Consider the following 24365-nt stretch of genomic DNA (forward strand, 5'->3'; position numbering starts at 1 on the left):
AGGTAACTACAGAGACTGTGCAGAGGTCTTAATCTTTAAGAAAACAATGCTGCTACAAATGGAGTCTGTGCTTTTGATAATATTTATATTTACCTCAGGGCTGGGACATGTCCCCCGCAGTCAGTAATGCACAATAAATAAGAGTCTTTTCTCTTAATATTTACAAAATCACAAGAGAAAAACGTTTGTGTCCATCTGGATTTAATCGAGATTGAATTTTCTTGGTTAGGACACACAGCGGGATGACAAAAACCAGCCCGGCTATACCATAAAACAAAAAAAAACATTTGTTTGTTACAGTTTTTCACATGATGAAGGGATGTGGGATATTCTTTCAGCTTAGTGTTTACAGGGAAGTCAGAGATGGCGTGCTCCCTGCCTTTGCGAGCGCCCGGTCATGTGGATGCACATGCGTACATCTGTTTATCCCGATGGCTTTGCGTTGCCTTCACACCCATCAGTCAGCTAACAATTAATCCACCGTTTTCGCTGTGAAATTCAACATCAATAATGATCCATCGGGAGTCCATCGTAGCATGCTGGCGAAGGGTAAAATGCAGCCCGCGCAGGTTGAAATCTGCTACTTATTCCAATGTAAATAATTGCAGAACGCCTTTAAACAAACAGATGGGATGATGAGGTCTGATAAGAAGTCATTATAGTATTGCATGTTGTCATCATATTGGCAATAAATGCCAGTGAATATGGAACATGTGTCAGGACAGACTTGAGTAAACTTTTAGACGTGTTTGTCATGTCATTTTTGTATTAAGGCTCACCCCAGTTTAGGTGTGCCGCAGCAGACAGCGCACAGTCAATCGACTCCCAGTCATTGTCTGCTGGATATTTCTGCTTGTACTCCATTACCTTCTTGCTGTTTAACATAGCTCATTAAATATCACTTTTCCATACCACTTGTCCCAGTAAATAAAGTTGATGTCGGCCCATGCTGCCTTCATAATCATCTCTCTCTCTCTCCTTTTCTCTTCACCACCCCTCTCTTTCTCCCTATCTTACCATGCGGTGTTCAGAGGTAATTGAAAATGTGATCCATGAAGTCACAAGTGCAATTTAACTCAGAGCCTACCCATGTTAGCACTTCCACTCGTAACAGGTCAAAGAATTAAATTAATTTTTAAAAAGGTGACCCGTGAAATTGCACTCGTGATAGATGGGGTGTAAAAGCAATATTTTAATACATTTATGGGTATATATTTTCCAGGCCCCTTGATGCTGGAAACACTGCCTCTGTGCTAAAAGACAGAGTTTTATCTGAGTTTATTTGGAGAACGAGATGGAAGTGCAGCTTCATTTTTGGTTAATTTTCACTAAAAGAATTCTTGGTGTTTAAGCACATTTATCAACTCTAACAAGGAGAGCTTTTCCACGATTAAATGTTAACATGCAAATTCACGTTTCAACTCCAGACACACGTGCACACCTAAAAATGCTTAAAGTGTTAAATTTCACAAATAGAATGAAGGTCAGGGAATAGCAGAAGATCCAGAGGGAAGTTGGACAACTGCATCTGCTGGGAATGTGAAAGTCCAAGTACGTCAGTGAGTAAGCATGACGAATATAGCAGCTCACATCAGAGACCGTTTCAGTCCCTTAATTTCACATCACTTGACCAAAGCGATCTCTCCAAAGTGCTGTTCCAATTCTGAGAAACATTTTTACATATAATAATGGGCCAGTATAGAAAAGCCAAAGCCCGTGCACGAGCCTCTCCAAGGTCCCTCACCAACTGTCACCTCCACACCACTGAGAGGAGGGAGGGCGGTGTGGAAGATTCTGGAGGAAGACCGAGGTGGTGAAGGGGCAGCTGTCTTCGCCTCGGTCTAAGTCCTCTGACCCACTTTCCCACCTCTTCCACCACCCATGGATTCCCCACCGCCATCTCTTCTCCCACTTTCTCAGTCAAGATTAATGGTGTGAACCCAGACCTGCTGGCAAACTGGATGTAAGGAAGATGTCTGAGGTAAGACCTGGCACACGTTTAGAGCGGATGTATGTAGTTGTGTATGACTGTACTCAAATAAATACAGCAGATCCGTGGGGACTGTCCTTATGGTGAAAACTGATCTTACTAATCTTGTTTGAAGAGATAGCAGCTCATATTTCACTCTCTCTCTGAGCAGCCAAGATCTCTACCTTTCACTCCTTCTGCCTCTCTGCCTCGAGGGGGGGAAAGGCGAATTCTCAAGGCCTGAAAGTATGCGAGAAGTCTTGGTTGGACAGAAGTTCAAGATGTCATAGAGGAGAAGTTGTGTTTCGACATGAAGCCTTGTTTGTGCTCATCAGCAAACCTGTCAGGAGGCCGTTTGATGTCGTATTTGGGTGATGTCCTCGGGCTCTCTGTTTGTGTTAGCTTCCATAAGGATTAGCTTCATATAGCTTGGCCTCGCTCAAGAATCTCAATCAGCGGAAGATGCAGCAATTTTCGTGTCAACCTCATCAACAATCCGCGTTCATAAATATTCTCCTCGAAAGGGAAAAAGGGTGCCCAAACTGGGATTGGAATTAATGATAAGATTCGAGAAATTTATCAATATAATTACTCTAGTTTTCTACAGAGCAGAATATTTTTCAAATCACCACCATACCTCCACCTGCATAATTGATAGAGTCCTCATGATTAAACTAATGAGGCTTAGAGCTTAAACCCTATCCAGGAGCCTCCTAATTACAAATATGTAATATCCCCCTCTGCTTCAATTAGCATTAGAACAGAAGGTTAAGAATCATTCAATATTCATGTGGACAGAGAACTTCAAGGTTAAGGAGACTGGTCATTTAACCTTAGCTTTAAAATAAAAGTCATTTTCTTTAATTGTCTTTGATGAGAGCCACTAACTGCATAGCTGTGGGAAGTGCTTCATCAAGTTTTTCCCCGGTAAAAGTGAAATGTTATTGCTTTGCTCGAGTCTACCTATTATCATTTGGAGATGCTTAAGCATCTTTGGAAAATCTGAAATATTCATGCACTGTAAGACAAATTATTTGGCTCTTGCATATGTTTAGACAGCTCACTGTGGTGTGATAAGTTCCATTGTATTTCTTAGTTATCTATCATTTTGCATATACCTCAGCCAAACAGGTGTGTGACGTAAAGCAGCTGAGCTGTCAGACTTGCAGAGAGATGGTTTCTGATTGACACCCCTGGAGGCAACAAGTTTAATAGTGCATCATGGGAAAGCTCTTTGCAGACTTGCAAGAACATCTCTCCTAGGTGATGAAGGCTTAGTGAAAAAAGGATCAAATGGCACAAAGTGTGTGTGTGTGTGTGTGTGTGTGTGTGTGTGTGTGTGTGTGTGTGTGTGTGTGTGTGTGTGTGTGTGTGTGTGTGTGTGTAGGGTAGGTTTTGTGCAGTGAAAAGCACTCTATACAATATACATGGATAAAGGGGAAATCTGTTCTACAGTTACTTTGTTGCTGTTACTTTTAAAGGGCTAGTATACATTAAACTTGCAAAAGTACAACATCGGTGTATCAATTCAGCCTCAGTGTCTTTATACTGAGCTTTCAATTTTAACTATTAAAAATATCATTGTTTTCATGTCTCCTGCTCCACTTTGAGCTGAGGTATCATTACCGCAGGGAACAGGAGCTGTAACTTTGGTCTTGCTTCACTCCACCTCCTTCAGAATGTGTCTGACCATTGACGTGGGGTTTGACAAGGAACCGCGCTGGCCCCGTGTCAGCAGCGGAGACCACAGAGTGAAGGCCTGGGACTCAGAGACTGGGCTTGGATCCCATAGCCTGGAGGCTATAGGCCCAGCACTGCACCCACTGGCCTAGACCAGCCCAGCCCAGCACAGCCTAGACCAGCCCATCCCAGCTCTGCTCAGCCCCCCTCCTCCCTGTGGCCTCCCCGCACCTTCACCAGCTGCGCTTTTCTGGCTCCAGCTGCTAGGTGTATATGTGTGTATGCTGCCCGCCCCCACCATACCCACTCTTTCCCCTACATCTCTTGCGTCTTCCTTTTCTGGTTTTCCTTGTTTTCTTATTTTCCCTGATTTGTCCTTTCACTGTGTGTCTGCTACATCCTCTCTTTTTTTATCCTCTCTGCCTCTCATCCTTCCCTCCCTTGCCAGACATAGGGGTTGTAATAGTGCCCAGCAATTACTGAGTTGGCATGTGCTGCATTGTTTACTCACAGTCCTATTCCTACTGGACTTTATTAAAACACCATCTGCTGTCAGCTCTGGAATGGTAGTAGAGGTGGTGGAGGAGGAGATGGTAGAGGAAGGCAGTGGGAGAAAAGCAATGCATTTGGCTGCAGAATGGAAGGAGAATGGCTGGACTCACGTGGAGAGTGCGGGCTGCCACGGTGGTCTCTTGTCAGAGGGACATTGACAGTACATGAGACTGAGGAAGCTAAATGGGATTTTTGCCGCAAACGACCGGCCTGGTTATGGAAATAAACTAAATGAGTTCCAAAAAAACACAGGTCCAACTCGAAAATCACTGTATCTTCAAGGCCTTAAACGGTGCTTTTTATCCAGAGAAAATGGCTATTATGAACTTTTTGTCAAGTCGAAAAATATAGTTCTTCATAATTATTGAGGACTTTGGATCATATTTGACCCCCCACCCCCAAAAAAACACAAACACAAAGGCAAATGGCAGAAGTCCCTCATTAGGTCTGCTGGTCACAGAGAATGACTCAGGTGCTAAATAGCATGCAGGGTAACAACAGCATAGCCAAGGCTATTTATGAACACTCACATATCCTCTCTTTCTTTCACACACACACATGCACATGTAGACCCATGCTGGGCAATAATACTGCAGGCCCGCCCATGTAATGATATTCTGATGGTTATTTCATTAGCTGTAATTTGTTACGGGACATGTCATTTAGGACAAGAGCCTGGATTGATTTGATAAGTCACTGAGAGGAGGCGGGCGCGGCCCACGACAAGCTAGATAGATAAGTCAATTATTGGAGAGGCTTGGCATGAGCGGCTGCGTGTATCTGTGTCCTCAGGTGTTTCTGTACAGTTTATTTGCATACAGTAAATACAGCATGGCACCATCATCCAACCCGAGTAAAAATATTTTATTCTGATACAAAGGAGACGGCTTTCAGTCGTATTCAATCGGGGTGCTTATAGTGGATGTTTGTGCACTCACACTCACGCGGATACACGTGCAAGCACAGCATACAGCATGAGGTCATTGTAGATGCTGAGTGGTCAGTCTACTTTAAAAAATATCTGTTCCTGTACTTAAAGTAAGTTAATTAATTGGTGTTAGGCAGTGAAAAAAATTAGTTGTTCACTAGTTAGAAATGTGCTGAGGATCCCTATATAGGAGTAAAAGAATTCATTTTACTGTATGGGATTGACCAGAACCAAGTTCTGTGTTTCATTTATATGGATATATTCAGTTGCAAATGAGATAAAATAGATACAAAAGAGATGTGAAATGGAAAGAGAAATCTCATTTGAGCCACAGACAGCACACATCACACTTGCGGTCATGAGTTATTCATGCATTAGAGATATTGTAGATTGACAGCACAATTATGTCAGAGGGTATTACGCCTCAGCAACCATGTCGTGCCCCCTGGATGGGCACATACACCACACAAAAAGTGAGAAAACAGAAGGGCGTCTAAGGTGAACTCTCTCCAGCTGAAAGGATTTCAGTATTCTGAATAATAAAACAAGAATGCAGACAGATTCATAACAGAAGGGGAAAGCAAAGATGATTTAGTTTTAGAGGGGTTTTTTTGCAAACATACAAAAACACAATAAAAATTTTATAAGGATGTTAATTATCTTTAAAGTGTCTCATCATTTGAAAACAGCATTTCTTCCTCTACGTTTTCCAAAAAGAAGTAAAAGAAAACTTGGCATTACTCACGCAGGAAATCTTGGAGATGTTTGTGCGCGTGCAGTACCACACAAAACAGTATATTTGTGTCAGACCTCAGCTGGTGGTGTTGTTAGGGGTACGAGGTCAAAGGTCAGACCCGGGTTCATTATGGTGGGTTCATTTTTTTTTTTTTTTTGTGACAGTGGAGAGAGACAGGAAATAGGTATGTTTCACCCACTCTCAGTGGCACCACGTGACACGCAAAGGTCAACTGAAGGATGAGCGTCGCTGGTGAAAGGGAAAAGGGTGAAAACTACCAAATACCTCTAAACTGAAGGCTGCTAGAGACTTCTGAAAATAGTCATATTTTTGGATGATGTTTTCTGAAATTTTGATTATTGATTATGTAGAAACCATGTGCTTTAATTTATGTATTGACATGTACTCAGTAAGCAGTGAAGGATGAGCAGCCACTACTGTCTGAAAAGTGTCTCTTACTAATCATACTGCACAATTACAGCTTAGACAATTAAAAAAATATTTATATATATATATATATATATATATATATATATATATATATATATATATATATATGTCTACACAATGAAACAGGTTCAGTGAACACAATTCACTTGTTCCTCATATAGGTGTTTTTTTTTAATTAGCACACAAGCCAATAGAGGACACAGTAAGTGTATCGTTAGACACGCATTTGTCGTAAACCTATGTACAGTAGAGTGCAGTAATCTTTAATGAGAGTGAAATCACTGTCTCTTAAAAAACACACACTGTTTTAAGGGGCTCATCAGAGCTGCGTTCAAAGCAAGCATCCACCGCAACAACAGGATGGACCGCTCACCTCTTCCTCCTCCAGTTTATTTTACTTCCTCTATTAATGCTTTTATTTACTATTAGGGTGTCACAGCTATTGTGTAGCCTGCTAGAAGTGACATAGGCAGGGACATCTGTTACATATATGAATATGATTAAACAAAACTTTCCTCAGTTTCTTTCCACAAGTCAAGAAAAACATTATTAGTAGTATTTTTATTAGTAGTAGTAGTAGTAGCAGTAGTAGCATTTGACCTAAGACAGCCTTTGTCACGCCTTCCTGAGACAATCCACTTAAATCTTCCTGAGTCTTTAAATCAGGGGCAGCAGCAATACACTGATTTCTCCTGTGTTTGTGTAACCTACATCAGAAAAGTGTGATTAAAGCTTCTCAATTAGTTCAACTGAAGAACTGCTTTCTAAAAACTTTAAAAAGTACTCAGGACCGCAGTCACCAGCGCACAGCAATGTAACCGCCTAGAAAAGCAGAAGCTCTTCCACAAGGTGTGGACGAACTAAAATCACCGTCAACTGTTCAATGTATTGCAAGGGCTTAAAAAAGCAGAACCAAAAGAGACGTCTTCTAAACATTAATCCAGTGAATCCAGCTGGGGAAGAAGAGATGCAAACCACTCAAAGGTACAAACACGTTATCGAGGAGCACTTGAAACCTGTCGGACAGCCATGCAAGAAACCTGAGCTGTGATAGGGTGAACAGCTGGGGACAGTGGGAGCGATTCCCATACACACTGCATTATCAGTAATTAAGAAATGGTGACATGCTTTTTGTTGTTAACAAATATCTCAAATACGGCATGAAAAAGACAAACAAATGCTTGCAGTGCCAAAAATCCTTGGGTTTAGGTCTTCTCTTCATTTACACACACAAAAAAATGTCTTTAGTGTTAAACTTGAGATCATTTCAGGCTGTGCCCTTAAATTTGGTTCATAAAAATTCCATAATGTCCCAAACAGACGTGATCAAAATGTCCGTCCTTTGCCTGATATCGGTGAATTTTTAACAGCTTCTTCTCCCTCACTGTTCATGTACAAAACCAGACTCAAACGTCCTCGTGCTGAAACATTTGGGAAAAAAGCAATAATGATCACTCCAAGTAATCGATACTCAGACGGTCAACACTCGATACGTTTTCCCATTTTTTTTCCTCTTGGTGTGCTTTTCATAAACGCCCCTGCAGGTTTGTATCACATCCTTACTTGTGAAAAAAGAAATAAACCAAACACACAAAAACGAGATCAGAAGATGAAACGCACTGAAATGCTGTGAATTCATAAGACGGGTTTCTGTTAGCCCTACTTTCCTGCACTCTCTTGCCTTGTAAATCTGCCAAAGTATAACTGTTTGCAGTAAAAGAAGAAGTTTATATGCATTCAGGGTGAGTTCTTTCATACATCTGTCCCCGGCTTTCTGGCACCACGTCAGCAGTTTTTTTTTTTTTCTCCCAACAGGAAATGGAGAGAGGCCAGCTGAGGCACTTTTTGTTACATTTTTATTTAATGTTGAAATGTGTGAGACACGATTTGAGGTGGGAAACTGTGCTTTCAGCATAGACACTAAGAACAAATACAAGATTTCAATTATCACTTAGTGCGATTTATCAACCAGAGCGACAGGGAGTTAAAAGTAGCAGGGCTGGGGTGTCTAGCACAGTGTCAGCATGTCTCTATCACCTCAGTGATGGAGAGGCCAGCTGAGGATGGACTCTTGTAGCCAGGGACATGTTCCTCCACCCTGTCACACCCTCCTCTCCCCTCCCTTCACCATGCATGCCCTGCCTCCTACAAGCACCTTTTGTATGGGCTAAATGGGGCTGGATGCACCCCTTTAACTTTGATTTCCATTTTCTATTGTCTGCCCATTGATGGGGAGGGTGACTCCATCTGTGCCTGCCTTGCGTGGTGCCACCCTTTCAATAGACATATGCTCCACATGTGAGAGCCCTAAACCTGCAAAAGAATGGGTGGAAGGAATAATGATATACAAGACGGGCCCCTCACTTCATAGAAGGAGAGAGTGACTGAGGAAGACAGAGAAAATACTCCATTCATCAATTTATTGTGCGGCTCTTAAAACTCTGCAGCCTTTTTATGTATATTCAAGAGTGCAGAAGATATTGCACAAAAGCCCCTGCTGAACTGATGGCGTTTTAAATTGCGGTCAAGCTGCTCCGCTCGCCTTCTGAACTGTGCTGAAAATATGCGCGCGTGTTTTACATGAAGGGAAACGCAGCTTGCAGCTCCGCCGGTGACGATGGAGGCGCCACGGAACAACTGATAACTGTTAACTGAGGAGGCGAGCTGGGTCAGTTTTGACTTGGAAATGTGCAATATGCTGTGAAAACAGCCTCTTGTGTTCGCTCTCCCCCTTCAGATCTTATCTCCACATGTGATAACACCACTTAAGATCTCATACAGTAACACGCATTAAGTCATTTCCCTCTCCAAACAAACTAAAGAGGAACATTGGTGGAAATTTTTTTTTTTTAAACTGAAATTTAGCACTAGATCATTATTAGCCAGTGTGGGTTTTTTGTTGATTTTTATCAGCAAGTCCAATTTTGATTATCATTTTTTTTTCCTCCTGTAGGGATTTTTTTTTTTTTTTGTTCTGAAATGCAATTTAACTGAAAAAAGGAGCTAAAACAAGCTGGGAGAAAGCAGAGCTCATGGCTTAATTTGCTTTCCATTTCACTTCATTCATTTACTTATTCATTCATTGCCTCTTTCTCCCTGTCCATCAACTTTATCCTAATCTCACTCTTTTTCCCTCTCCGCCTGCCCTTGACAGCCATGATGCCCACTGCCCCCACACTCACCCTAATGCAGTCTAACCCTACCCCTGGCTGTTCCTCCTGTTCAGTTATAAGCCTCTATCGATTACAAGCCTGTCGTACAAAACGACCTAATGGAGGGTCAGCTTTAATGTGAGGGGCGGGGGCCCCTGTCTTAGTAAGAACTGAGCCTGGTTTTATACACCCCCTTCTTTCTCCTTCTCCTTCTCCTGTGTCCCTGCTCCCTCCTGCTGGGCTCCACCTTGTCCCTCTTAGACCCTTTCCATTGAGGAGCGGGGGCCATGAAAAATCAACAGCGGAGCCATCAGTCCCCCCACCCTCTTCCAGTCCCTTTACAAGGCCCACCGCCGGCTGCAGAGGCTGCCCATGTGCGAGGGTATTTAGTGGGGGCCTGAAAGCTGAAAGGAGAAGCGCCTGGATCAAATGTGTGTGTGTGTGTGTGTGTATGTGTGTGTGTGTATGTGTGTGTGTGTGTGAGTGTGTGTGTGTGTGTGTGTGGGAGGGAGGGAGGGAGGGTGAGGGAACAGAAGGAGCCCTCTCAGGCGGGGTGCTGAGGCCCTGGCTCGTTTTATAGACTCCCCTGAAAGAACGTGATTACAGATCATTATCCAATTGAAGCAGATTGATGGGCTGGGGTCAAAGTAATATAGCTCATGGTGGCTCAGCAAGAGGGGAGGGGTGATAGGAAAGGACTGAGGGCAGCACAGAAGTTGGGGCGAGGGAGGGGAGGGGGGTTTGCAGACAGGGTGAAGATGGTATAATGACCGGATTGTCACCACTGAATTGAGTAGGGGAAGGGGGAGGAGAGAGAAAGGGGGGGGACAGGGAGAGGGAGGAGGAGGAGGAGGGAAGACCCAAACTTGTCGAATGAAAGACTGGAGCTTTTCTTTATTAGGAATGAGTTGTAGTACAACAAGTGCTGATGGACAGGAGAGATGCTGGACTGGCCTTCTCACTCCAGAGGGCAGATAAAGAGATCTTTATGTGGAGAGGAGGAGGAGGGCGAATTTGTCCAGAGTGACTCGGCTGCGCGACTTTTTGTAAATAATGCTATTCATGCGCCCACTTTTTTACTGAAAGAACCAAGATTAAATCAAGAGTTTGTTGTTGTCTTGAAAAATGGTTTTCTTAAATGTTTAAGTAGTCTAGAGAAATGTGATTTACTTCCTCAAATAGAAATCCTTATTCACTAATCATTTTTTCCCAGAATTCACCAAAACGCTAAAAAACATTTAAGTGTTTGTTTTTCTTTCTACATCCAGTAATTCAGTTATGGCCATCAGCTAGTGCCCTGACCTCTTTTTTTGTGCAGTCTTCCTATACTGTAGCTTTCTTACTTCTGTACTCTTTGCCTCCAACTGTTCTCATTACAGTGCATGATGTTCCTGACCTTATCAGTGCACTCAAAAGGTAGACTTCAGACGATCTCACCATTCAACTGCCAACATCCTGGTTTTTCTGTTGCTTGAATGTTTGCGATGGTAGCGAGGTCGCGCAGCTGTCTGTACAGCCATACGTGACCTCGTGTGCGATCTTAAATAAATTAAAACAACGACCACGTTTTGCACTTGTCGGATGCCATAGTGTTACTCATAGGTCGGATCCAGTTTTATCGCCAAAAGCAGATAAACTTTGATAGAGAATCTGGTCAGCCCACAACAAGGTGACTGTACGTTTGTGCAAGCATACTGCATTACAAGTCAAAGCGCGCTTCATCAGAGAAAACACAACTCGCACACACGCATCCATGCACAATCACACCAACATACCATCGGCTGGTATGTCATGGTGTCTTATGTTACAGCTATGAATCTGATGCATTCATTAATGGTTTGTTACCAGGATCGTCGTTCTGAAGACGGTGCCAGTGAACTGGGGTCTCGTGACAGGGAATGTCTTCATCCACAATAGACGGCTTATGGGTAATGGCGATGAGACTGAATAGTCTTTTGATATTGGCTGAGACAGAATGTCTCTAAATTTTGCTTGTTGATCTGCAGATGTTAAAAAAAAAAAAGAAGACAGCATGAGCATGTTTTAGAACGAGCTTGACATTTCACCTTTTCACTCCAGATATTTGAAACAAAATGGATCCGAAATGATGCAGAATTTTTAGGACTTTAATCGGACTTGACAGATGCGCATGCTGCCTGCGTTCACTTGGCATGCAGGAACTGGCACACGGTAATTATTGGTGAATGTGCGAGAGCGCAGAGAAAACATCTTAAAGGTTTACAACTTTGCTCTGCGCAGTCTTTGTGTAATTATTGGATTAATGAAGAATGCGCTGATCATCAGCAGCTGTGACACATACAGTAAAAAGGAGCAATTACTGCACATCTAGGAAGCGCACTACATGCGTGCGTCTCCCGCTCCTTTTGAGATGATGAATGTGCAACACGGTGCACGGAGGCAAGTGTTCAATCCGGTGCGCACAGCAGCCTCAAGACGCACATCCACAAGCGTACACAAAGTCCTTGCATGTGCAAGAATGAGCAATGAAAATTAAAAAATGCACATATGGTATTTATTTATTTGTAGTCCTCTGGTCCTCAACTTATTATTTTTCTTCTAATTTTGCAAAAGATTCACTATAAAGAGAGGGGGGAAAGTCAGTGCTGTGGGCTTTTCTAGCACAAGGGCCTTCATTGACTTACATTTAGGCCATCTCTGGTTATGTAGGGTTGTTGCAGTTTTTCAGTGTGGACGCATGCAAGCCTGTGGTAAACGCTGCAGTTCCTGCTCCACCTCGTTCACTACATCCAGTGGACTCGTCACTCAGCTGCTAAACCCACACTGAACCCTACTTTTTCCTTCACCTCAATCTCTACCACAACTGCCACAATCTCATCTTTCCGGTTCAGGTTAATGATCATCTTTTATAAACTGAATATAGTCTGACCCGTGTGATTCAGCCGCTGAGAAGTGGCATTTCCACGGGCAGATGTACTGTCTACGTATGTTTGCTTGTTTTGACATTTTGCTGTGTGCATCAACGTATGCTGTCTAGATATTTTGGTCTGCATTCATGTGTGTGTCTGCATGTGACTCAGCCCAGCTTTAGGGGCTGAGTCACACGCGATGGACACGATTGAAAAAGCAGTTAGGAAATAGGTGGAAAACACGGCTGGGAGATTGGGATACAGTGGAGTTAAGCTGCTTTCTGGATAAGTTTGCCTGAATTTTAAAAGTGATGATATCCTTACCTCCTAATCATTACTCAATATTAAAACTGTATTCTCACGTGATTCTGTATTGAGTTAATGTCTCAAGAGCAGCACAAACTCTGAAGTGGCTCTCTTTCATGTCTGGGATCAGTATTTTGAGGATTTGAGGAATATTCAGACAGGCAGGATTAGACTCTGGATAATCCATATCTCACCATATATTGCAGAATCAGAAGGAGAACAATAAAAAAAAAAAACAAGAATTTATCATGCCACTGCATTCATTCTTGTTAGGTTAAATAAAGTTAAAATTTCAAAAAAATATCACAGGGGAAAGTAAGTCAGTCTGGTAAGTCAATTAAACCATTGCGTAAACAAGTTGCCTTTGAAGACACAAAACACTGTAGCTACAGCTCTGCGACCTGCATGCTAAACCCAGTTACAGGCAAGAGGAGAAGCCCTGACTCCCTCTGCGTTACACTTAGTCAGATAATTGGAAATGCGAGGGCATTAACTCCAACGGGATTAAGAGGGGGAATTAAATATGTTAATCCCCAAAATAGGTAAATAGCCTCAGTGATACAATAACCAATTTCTAGGGTTTTCCTCCCCCGAGGACACGTCTGCCTTTGAACGCAACCGGCTCACACACAACCACTCACGCATACGCACTGACGAGGAGACTCGCAAGCACACTGGCACGCACTTGCACATAAACATGAGGACACGCATTGCGCGGGAGAGCGGCAGAAAGAGTCTCGAGTGTTCCTGAAAGTTCTCCAAGGTCATGCCTGTGGTGTCGCACGGCCCTGTGGCTGACTCTTGAACCTGTTCTCCCAGGTCTGCTTCTTTGTTCCAGAGATCATTACCTCTGTCGCTCCGCTCTGCTCCGCTCCCCTCCCGAGACCGCTTTGTCGCCATGTGTTCATCTGCCTTGTAATTATAGCACGGTCCTGAATGTCATGGTTTAGGGACTCTGCCTGCATGTGAGTGAATGTGTGTGCGCCAGGGGACTGAGGAAGTGTGTGAGATGTGTGGCATCATATTGCGCTTTCACGATGGACAGTGGGATCAGAGTGTGTTTGTGTATGCATATATAATTTGCATAGAAAAAAAAAAGGACAGTATAAATTGAACGTGGTGCACTTTCTGTTTAAACTATTGAAGCAGAGGCATCGCCTTTGGAGGTGGCTGGATTTTGATGAGCTACTCTACTTGTGTCGGGGAGGGGGGGGGCATGAAACAACTGAATAAAAAGTACATATTCAAAACAGTGACAGAAATCGTGGACCAAAAGTGCCGGGGCATCAGTTGTAGGCAAAAATCACGTTCAACTTCCCCACTGAGTTCAAAGTACATTTTTATACACAATTAGTGAAGTACAATTTCTGCTGGTACTGAAGCATAGCAAAAACAAAGCCCAAGGTCAACTGCTGATCGCCTGTGAGAAACATTATTATTACGTCTCCGTCCAGAGATGAATGTCTTACAGGGGGAGAGAAAATAATAAGAAGAAAAGAAAACATTAAAAGAGAGGAGTCTACCATTGAAGAATGCAAGACGGTTAATGCACCACAGTCAAATTCAATAAAGTCGTTATTCCTGGCTTAGCCATAGCAATAGCATGTTTTCCTGGATATCCTATGCTGCTTATCCCTCTTCCTTTCTCTCTGGCACTTTTTCTCTTTCTTAGTTTTGGCTACAGGGCTGGTAGGATGGGGATCAATACTCAAGTCCTGCAACACGAAACCCTCGATTTACTTCAAAGATTCATCTGAAAATGTCGTTTTGCGAAGGCTACCTATTCCAAACGAAGAAAGTGGCTTTACTGTGCCCAATACTCCAATGTGCTGCCACCGACATACCCCGTTAGACCGATTACACATAATCATTCCAAATAAGCTGCGAATGAAGACGCTCAGCAAAGTTTCTTATCTCATTCCAGCTGAAGGAGGAACCACACACATGCAGTCCAAGCTGCACTTATCAGTCATTAGGCATTTAAATGCTTGCCCAGAGAGAAATTAGATTTCTGAAGAGTTAAGAAGATAACCAGTGGCACTCTCTTATAAGGATGTAGCACTTTCAATGCATTTGAGTGGAAGGCGAGACAACAGGCTTATTGAGTTGCTGTAAATCTCACCATAAGATGTGAATAATGACATTATTTAAATAGAAAAAGCATTGAAGTGCACAGCACAGCAAAAATAAAGAATCCTAAAACAGCCACTCCATTACCCTCAAACAAGGAGGTTTTCCATGACCCGAGACACGCATGAATAGGTGTCCATAAAGATGAAGATGAACCATGATTTTGTTAACATTTCCTCATAAACCTGGGATCATTTGATGACAATCAGAATCCAGGTCCAGAGTGAAAACATTTCCCATTATTATAAATGACATTAGCAGAGATATGTGCTTTCCCCCTTTAACAAGAATTTTGGTGGGTTGTAAAATGAGGTCCACAGACCCCCCACCCCACCGCACCACACACACACACACACACACACAAACTCCACCCCACCCCCCCCGGAGTCTTAGATGAGTTTCCAGGGATCACTCGAGGTAGCTACATTTCAGAAGAACCTAATTCTTCAAACATAACGGATGCTAGTGCACTCACCTTGCACCCACATAGCACACATGACCGTGATTCCAAACTAGGTGGTTACATACAACGTCCATGTGACATTGCACAGTGCACTCTTTTGGCACTTCTGTGAAACGTGTCAGTGTCTTCGGAGGAAGTGTGTATCTGTTATACATCCTCCCTGCTGATAATTGCAGCACTAAAACATCCCTCGCTAACACCACCTCGCCCAGCACTCCGGGCTCGGTTGTTTCCAGTGGAACAAATTGCAGAGCATTTACCAAACTTTTATTAGGTTCACAAAACAAGATCCATAGATGTGGGCGAGGGGTATTAATTTAGGGAAATGAGCACAGGCTAAATAAAGGCTGTCTGGTTGCTGTCCTAACAGGAAATACTATGCAGGCGACTAGTGAAAAAGGTGGGGGTGAAGACTGGGGGATGGGTGCTTTTTTTGTCGGGGGGGGGGGGGGGGGGGGGTGAGGAAGGGAGGGAGGAAACAATTATGACCTCATTTAATAGTCTCTCTCCTTCTCTCTCTCTTTCTCTGGGCTCCCAGGCAGAGATCAGAAAGGAATGCCCAGTTTCAAAACCGCAAGTCACCTCTGAACATGCAAGCATTTGGCCTAAGTGTTTCCTGTTGCAATAAAAATGTATGTCAAGTATGTGAACCGAGGTTCCTCTGTTCCCTAAGCCTGTTGAGCGCGCACACACACACACACACACACACAGCCACACATATGCGATGGAGCAGCAGCGTTCTGGTCTCCTCCACAGCAAAAGTGAGCACGTCACGAACTGTACCGCCGCTGCCCAAGCAAAACAGTGTGATTACACCGAGCACGGTTCGTGGGGGCAAATGTGCGTGCACGTGCAGCGTGGGGTGGCACTGTGAAACGGCTGAGGGTTACCGTGTGATACACAAAGCCCATGCCGTTCTGGTGTCAGGCTCGCGATAAGAGTTTGGGAACTTGTCGCATGGTGATAGCCACAGGCACAAATGTGCAAAGGGGCTCCAAGTGCTAATTTTATTCATTTACCTCCCTCTCTGGATAATTGTTTCTGTCAACCAGCGACGGCTTGATAAAGGATTTCACGCCGCTGAAAACAGTTACACGGCTACTTTGGAAGGTGATCGCCAGAGACGATTATATTTATCACCTGCTCTAATATCCATAGTGTGGTGTAAATTGATTCATTCTCTGAGGATTGCTGTCACAGAGGGCAAGGTGTGAAGAGTTCTGCACCCAAATAAGGCATCTGCCATTTGACATATAACACTGCAAAACAGGCACTTCAAGTAAATACTGCAGTGTAGTGAACTCAAAGTGATACTGTCATACTGTGCAGTCAAAATGTCGAGTAAACATTTTTGCTTTTCTGGCGTTTTTTGGTCGTGACTGAATTAAAATATATTAATGTTTCTAATTAGATGACACATCTGCACATGCACTGTAACGCACATGCTTTCATGCGTGTCATACCGCATTACACCGCAACCAAAGGAGTGACAAATGTGTTGAGATTAAAATATCGCATGAACATAACCACATAACAAAAAAAAAATGTGGTTTGTGATCATTTTTTTTCTTGATTAAACAAATACAAAAAGTTTTCTTCGTGTGTAAATTTAATGTTTTTTTCATTAAAAATTTGAATCACAAAGATAACCACAAAAGTCAAAAGCATATTAATATTTTATCCATGGCACTGAAACTCTCACATAAGGGGGAGAATTTCATTTCTTTTTTTTATGCATTGCCTTCAAATGTCAACAATCAAAACAATCAACATAAAGATAACAGATTCTGTAACACAAGATACAGAGCTGTTAGAAGTTGCACATAAAATGCCACTCACACAGCTTTAAATTCAACAGCACACCTTTAGCTCAGTCAGTGTCAGATTCCCACCCATTCAAAAGAGTGGCCTGGAAGCCCCCCCCCCCCAGAGTTTAAAAACATGTCGCTCTGCCTCCACTCGGGGAAGCCTGCCTTTATTGGACCCTTTGTGGAACATCCTTTTCTCCCCCCCTCATCAAAAGAAGGAAAATAAGTCAAGGCGTAGTCGCACCCCCCCCCCCCTCCCTTTTATTACTATTCTAACAATGCTCCATATTTGTTCATGCCTTCATCTTCTCAAAGCAACCGTTGAATGTGTGTGTATGAGGCAGTACAGTGTGGCAGCTCCACTTTACTGACTGCATTTGTACTCTAAGCTTCAGTGGGCAAATGCGTTGGATGGACGGACCGACGGAGGGGGCTCAGCCTCCTCATTCTTTTTCCATACCTTCACTGCTGTGCTGTGTTTGAGTTACACTTATGCACAAGGTCATATGAATGAAAAGAATGAAGTGAAATGTAGCAGAGAGCACATAATTAGAAAAAGAAATATCTGTGGCTCCTGAGATAGTGCCTATTAATGCAGACACACAACAGGAAGGTAGCATGGAAGAGGGGAGAGTTTCTGTCTCTGCATACACATGCATGTATGTGTGGTTGTGTGTGCAGAAACATCTTGTTAAACTCACTCTGCACTAAAGCAGCTCATGCCCCTTTGCTCCACTGAGGCCTGCACATGAGGTGGTGGCGGTGGCTGCAGAGGAAAAGGAGGAGGCGAGGTGGAGCGTTGGAGGGCCGTTCCCTTCGCTGCCTGGAATGAATGGTATGGAGCAGTAGTGACCATTCATGCATGCTCTTTTACCTCACTCTCTCGCTCTCTCCCTATCTTCTCACTGTTCCCTATTTGAGATTTTTAGCCTCAACGACTCAGAGAGTGAAACGAGAAATAGCAGGAAAGGGAAGTGGATAAACAGTTAGGAAACAATTAAAACGGAGCAGAGTGAGAGTGAAGAGTGACACAAAAAGAGAGGAGCTATAAAGCATGCTAAAAAACAAAAGAAACAGAAGAACGAGTGTAAAGGAGGAAGAGAGAGAGGCAGGACTCTAGTCGCTGGGCCACTGGAGTTGAAGAGCAGCGCAGCGTGAAATAAGGGAGAGGAGCAGCTGAACCAGAAAGAACCCAGGCTGCTCATTACAAAGGCCTAGGCCTGACTTCTACCCTTCACACACACCTCCACACTGTAACACACACACACACACACACACACACACACACACACACACACACACACACACACACACACACACACACACACACACACACACACACACACACACAAAGATTGTCAGATAAGCACAGAACATAAGGAAATAAAAAGAGGAAGTCATGCACATCACAGTATGCTTTTACAGACATACTTTCATGTATGTGCACTGTACTGTACTGTAAGGAGAAACACCACATGCATTCACACACACACACACACACACACACACACACACATGAACTGCAGAGCTATCAATACAATCAAAACTATCTGGCTCTACCTTTTTTCTTATTTTTTGTTTGTTTGTTTTTTTTATACTGGCTTTAGTTACACAAAACTTTGGCAGGCTTTCCAAAAGCATGCAGGGACACAGAGGAGGAAGCCTCTATTCTCACTGTGTGACCCTCCTTTCCCGTCTTGACAGCTGATGAAACATTTGGTGCAACTTGTTTATTTAGATTTGATTTCCTCCCCTAACATTTGAGCAGCTGCCTCTCAATACAAATATCTTCACAAATTTCTTATTCAAAGTGTGTCGCCGGGCTTGATGACGCTGACTTTTCAAGGGCAACTCTAAGACCACCGCGGAACATTTGGGAGGTGCTCGTTTTATCAGTGTTGCACTAAAATGTAAAATTAAATCATAAACAGATATTAGTAAAATTCGGAAACAGACCACCTCTGTATTTCACGCTGGTTGTTCACAGTATTGTCTGAAACACTGACAGATATCTTTGTAATAATCACTGAGGGTAAAACCAGCACGCAGAAAAACGGCTCCATCTGCTTTACCAAATACGCTCACTCGGATGCAGTATATTACTTCATCAACATTTACAGCTCACTCTTTCATCTTTTAAATACACACTGGAACTGAGGGCCAGTAGCAGTATTAAATCCGACAGGGAGATGTAAATATTAAGAGACATATAGAGATGTAAAAAGGAATGACAATATGCTCCTCAGATATTCCTTTACAAGTTCTCATAAGACCTTCTTTTTTCTTTCTTTCTTTTTTTTTAATTCAAACAGAAGAAGCTGTAAACCAGTGCTGCAGTGGCTTCAGATAATCCCCCCACCTCTACAACACTTGCTGACACATATTCTGTGAAATACTGCCATCTCTTGGCACCAAAAATGAGTACTTCCACAGAGAAGAGGGACCCATGTTGGCTCGAGACTGTGACTTCAATCATATGTCTAAGGCCACTGGAGGCTAGGTCTCTGCTGGACAGAAAAAATAAATAAAAAAATATGATTCAGATTTCCTGAAGGGTGGCTTCAAGAGTCCTGCATGACGATCAGATACTCAACATGTGATCATGTACTTTGTATTTTTGTTCTGGGCCCTTGATGCATGTTTCCTCAAGTCGTTCTCTCTTTTAAAAATAAAACTGAAAGAGATATGGATTTATGCAACAATGTAGCAAGAGAATCACGTTTCATAATATCACCTAAACAACAAAAGAATGCAGCAACTTAAATAGGAACTACCCGGAATCTGTTTATTATGTGTGATGGTGCTAGTCACAAATGGGAGCAAGCTGTTTAACATTGCTTTTTATTTTAATCAACTCTTTGCAACCCCTCCAAGAATATCGTCACTCAGTAGCACAACTGTGGGGATTTCTTTAAAAGCAGCACCAAATTTATGGTATTTTTTTTTTGCGTGCGTCTCTCTGCAGCGGTACAGTAAGTTAAGTGGTTATAGCAGACTTCACTGTACAGCTGCAGTTCAGACAGCAAACTGTGGTAAGCAGTCGTGATGTGGAGGTGCGCTTCGGTGTGTTGTAGAACTTATTCGGCAGGTTCCCGAGCTGTCTCTTTCAAGAGATGAAAAGGCCCGATCTGCGCGTCTGCGTGTCGAGGTTGAGACATGCAGATAAAAGTGACATCTTTTGAAAGGGGAGTAAAAGTGTATTTCTCTCGCTGCTTCACAGGGTAGCAGAGTTGTAATTCAATACTCCCCAGTCAGTGCTTTGCAGGGTTTCTACAGAGGACTGTTGTGTTTCACAGAATGTATTTCCAGCATGGAACAGGTTGTTCATCACAAGGTCTGTTGATCTTAAACACACACACTGAGCTGGGAACTTTGAAGTGTGAAAATAAACATTTTCACCTAACCACTAATCTTCTCCCCCCCACCCCACCCCCCCACTTCCAGTCTCTTGCTCTCTCTGCATCCCTCCCTCCCTCTCAGATTGCAGCCCTTTTTAACATGAATTCATTTGCAACTTTCATTTCAATTTGTCCCGTTAGTCCATTTGTTATTGTAGCGGAACCAGCGCCAGGGCCTCTGGTTAGTGAAAATGTCAGATTCTTTGATTTGATTTTATAGGATTTCAGCAGGGAATGGGGTGGTGGGGGTGGTGGGGGGTGGCTGTATGCTTCTGGCCCTTTGCTGTGAGTGGACTGACTACTGTTTGCATTTAAACATCCATTTGAGCCCGATTCCCCTGAGGATTCATTTATTTCACAGAGGGTCAATTACCTCTCACCACCCCATTCAAAAAAAAAAAAAGAAAACTTCTTTTTTTTTCTGTTTCCAGCTGCAATTAAAGAGATTTTTCCTGTTTAGGTTAGGTGTAGGATGAGGGTGCCTGGCTGAGGTCACTGTTTTAATTAGGCACTATTTAAGACCAATAACAAACTGATTATTTGCCAAATGGCTCTTGCAAACTGAGAAGCGTAATGGTTGGCATGTTGAGTGCTTCCCGAGCAGTTTTCGCCCTTAACTGCTTTTTGAAAAGCGCAAACTGCTAAAACGTGAGGTCACAAATCCACATTGATTGAGCTTTCTATGGATACAGATAACATCCCCGCTGACTTCCCCCCCCCCTCGTAACCTCTCTCTGTCACTCTCTCTCCACCTCCTGTGCAGTGTCATTGCCGAGCGCTAAGTAAATACATGCTCTTTATGTTCCTCGTTGCCTTTCAATATTTGGCAGCGTGGCAGCGGGGGATCAAAATGTGTGTGCCTGCTAAATGTCAGTGGGTAAAAGGGGTTGAGTTTAGAGAGGCACACACCATGAAGCACCTGCTGTAAAGCGAGCAGCGGGGGGAAGTTTCATCTCGGTTTGATCCAAAATGGAAAAGGCTGTAAGCGCCACATCCACATCAACAGCAGCCCCAAACACCCAACCCCCACTTTCTCAGGCATATTTTCAATTTAGCAGCATTCAACAGATGGAGGTAGAATACCTCACTCTGGCATTTTAATCAGACCAGAACATCATTTGAGTTATTATGGAGACTGCATGCCATAATCTAATACTGCGACTGATTATCAGTTTCCTAACTTTTTTTTTTTGTTTATGGTGACATTATGGTGCATATTTGAAGTTAATGCATGAGTCACAATTATTATTAATTCAAACTCACCTTAACTTATCTCTAATCGGATTAGATTTTATGGACGGCGACCCACAGAGACATCTGTGTCTTCTTAAAAGACTATCATGGCTTAATATATTGCAAATGCAGTCACTGATAATAATGCTGAAATCTAAAATGATTAAGTTTTCATGTCTACATAATAGGGGCTGACTGTGCAAATAAGATCACTTTCCGTAAAAGCATCACTCAGTTGCTTAATAAAGGCAATTGCCAGGGAGGGGAAATGGGTCTGGTTTGCGGTTATGTATGACATCAAATAAGGTTTGAGTTCGATGTGAAATGGTCTGCATGAGCGTGACCAGCCATGGGAAGAATCTTTGGCCTCAAGGGAGCGGGAAAAAAAAAAGACAGGAAGCCCCGAAGAGCCACTGCAGGCCATCTCCCCCTACTCCTTTACCTCCTCCTCCTTTCTACTTGGCCTTTGTCTTTACTTGGCATGTGTGTGTGTGTGTGTGTGTGTGTGTATGTGTGTGTCTGTGTTTGCGTATGAGTTTGCATCTGCATCCTGTCCTTGTTGCCTGTCCCTGCCTGCGCCATTGGAGGCAGCTGATGCTATCTCATGGCAGTACTGTGGCAGCCTCTGCTGCGAATAATCAAAGGCAGCTGTTTGGAAAATACCAGAGATGCCTAATAGGAAGCACTGATGGCCTGGATTCACTCTGTACCCGACAAGCTCCCCCCATGTCTAAAATGAAATGCACCAGATCAATTATTACTATCCACATGCAGACTCTATGCCTCCTTTAGTCTGACATATAGTTATGCAATTTATATTAAGAAAACAAAGTTTACACTAAAAGGCCAGCATTTATCTTATTTCAAAGTGAATGTCCCTTTATTTTAGCATAATTACAGCTAATAATTCCTGCTGTATGAGCTACAACCCTCAGTGTTTGCAGGGTGAAAAGTAAGAGGAAAAGACCCATTATTTCTATTATTTGGACTGCACACCCAGGCAGCTTTTGGGGTTTGATTGTGTTTTGTTTGAACAAGTCAGTTAATGAATGGCAATCGCTGGATGCTGGTAGTTCTTGTTGCATATCTGCTGATCTCGGGGTCCCAGCAGATCTTGGCCAAACACTAGGCAGGGCAAAAACAAATCTGTCTGTCAGCATGGGGTTAGGAGTCCTAATTAAGGGGGTCCTGACTCTCTGTGCGCGGCTCCGAGTCAAGAGTCAACTCTCTCTGATTGGCGCAAATCTCGTTTTTCTAAGCTTCAAATTTTCACAGAGAGGGTCAGCAGCTCACCCTGATGGTGATTTGCTTATACCTTTAAGAGGACATTGATTACGTAATTAGACGGGGAAAATGTTGCACCAGTGTGGGCTTGAAGGAGGGGTTGAGCGGTCAGGTTCTTTGCTAAGTGGTGGGAACGCTTGTGAGTTGGTTGTGAAAGCAGGATGGGGGGTGCTGCGGATTCACAGAAGTCTGGAAGTTATGAAAAATCAACAGTGTACTTTAAAATCTCCTCTGTTTTTAATGGGCAGAACAACAGAGAAGACATAAAAATAAAAAAAATGTATAGCTTTAAAAATCTGAAATGGGCATTATTAGTAGCAGGGCTTTCACTTTTGGTTTTTTGTAGCATTGAAACAAATTCTCAGGCAGTTTCAACAACATCAAATTTCACCTTAACCACTCACACACGCTCTTTATCTCACATTTCTGCCCCTGACTCACAGACGGCACTGCCGAGATACTTCTCACTGGTCATTTTTACACGATAACGTCACCGACTTTACTGTAACAAAAACAACCTTTGTGGTAAAAAAGCATTACGGGAAATGAAACTGTGGCCAGGTGCGACAGCAAAAACCAAAAAATGCCAGCCTTCGTTTAGTTTACTCTGGAGCAGCGTGAGATTACGTAAGAGCAGTTTGAGGAGGTTGAATTGTAGCATGAACTTTCTCTGCCCATGTTTTTGAGGGGAAAGGTTGAAATAAGTGGCCACGATTGTCCTTAAATGGGCGCATCACTTTTGTTTCCAGTTAAACAGCGCTTTCAGAAAGGCCAGCTGCTCCGTGTGCCCCCCCCCCCCCCCCCCCTGTCTGTCTGTGCAGGTTATGGATGGTCTGGTCTACGAACACTCGCTGAGAGCAGAGGCCACATGCACAAAAGCAAAATAAACTGCAGGGGAAGGAAGTGGTTAACATTAACAAGGATCCAATAAGAAGATTAAATGTAAAACTTAGGCCTTGGTAATTGATGTGCTTCTAACTGTGTGTGTACATGTGTGTGAAAGTATGCCTGAGTCTGTATAGGTGCATTCGACTGTGTGTGTGTGTGTGTGTGTGTGTGTGTGTGTGTGTGTGTGTGTGTGTGTGTGTGTGTGTGTGTGTGTGTGTGTTGCAAATATGGGCTCTGTGTGTGGACATAATTGCTCCCAGACCTGCAGCATAACTCTACGGGTTGATTAGCAAATGTCTCTACTGTTAGCAGTTGCTACTAATCATGCAACACCATCGCTATTAGCATAAATGGGGAGAGCATGATTGAGCACAAGAAAGAAATAGGACCTTTTTTTTTTCCTATACATACAGTGACTGTGATGTAACTGCAATTTTAAGATGAATCCCAAAGTCTACCCATACTACGCGTACACGTGCAACCTGGACATGGCAAGGTTA

This window comes from Archocentrus centrarchus, chromosome 20 (assembly GCF_007364275.1).
Source record: "Archocentrus centrarchus isolate MPI-CPG fArcCen1 chromosome 20, fArcCen1, whole genome shotgun sequence".
Taxonomy (NCBI): Eukaryota; Metazoa; Chordata; class Actinopteri; order Cichliformes; family Cichlidae; genus Archocentrus; species Archocentrus centrarchus.